Below are 648 nucleotides of genomic sequence, written 5' to 3' on the forward strand. Positions count from 1 at the left end.
GGCGGGGCGGTTCGCGCGCCTCACCCCTGGCTTAACCTGACCTCCCCTGGCCTGCGGGTCTGGACCACGTTCCTTTTTTTTTTTTTTAAAGAAGAACGTGAGCGAGTGATGGAGAAAAGCACGCGGGGCAGACAGTGCGCGGGCTGGTGCGGAAGGAAGGGGCAATGTTCGGAATATCAATCACTCTACGCGCCCCTGACCGGCGAGGGGGGGGGGTGCGGGGGGACAAAGGCTCCTCCCGAGCAGACGGCGCAGCGCCCCTCCCTCGAGGTTACAGCTCTGCCCTCGGGCGGGCTCTGGGCGCGGGACTGGCAGAGGGACTCGGGGTGACCAGGTCGCCTGGCTCCTTGGGGTTCGGCAGTCTGCACGCCCGAGCGCTCCGGGTGCTGAGGGGCGTCTTCCTGCGTCCGCCTCTCCCCGGACCCTTCGTGGGGTTCCTGGCCCTGGCACAGCCCCTCTGGGTGGGGTGGGGGGTGAAGAATGTCCTACCGAAGCAGAGTGGGGAGTCGCGGAACAGCCCTCGCCCGGCGCGCGGGGTGCGTTCTGCAGAAGAACCACTTGGGCTCAGAACTCTCCTCCCACCACAGCTCCAGCCCCGGGCGCCGGGGGCAGAGTCCGGGTGGGGAGTGGGGGGCTGGTCCCCCGGAG

This window comes from Myotis brandtii, unplaced genomic scaffold (genome assembly GCF_000412655.1).
Source record: "Myotis brandtii unplaced genomic scaffold, ASM41265v1 scaffold200, whole genome shotgun sequence".
Classification (NCBI taxonomy): domain Eukaryota; kingdom Metazoa; phylum Chordata; class Mammalia; order Chiroptera; family Vespertilionidae; genus Myotis; species Myotis brandtii.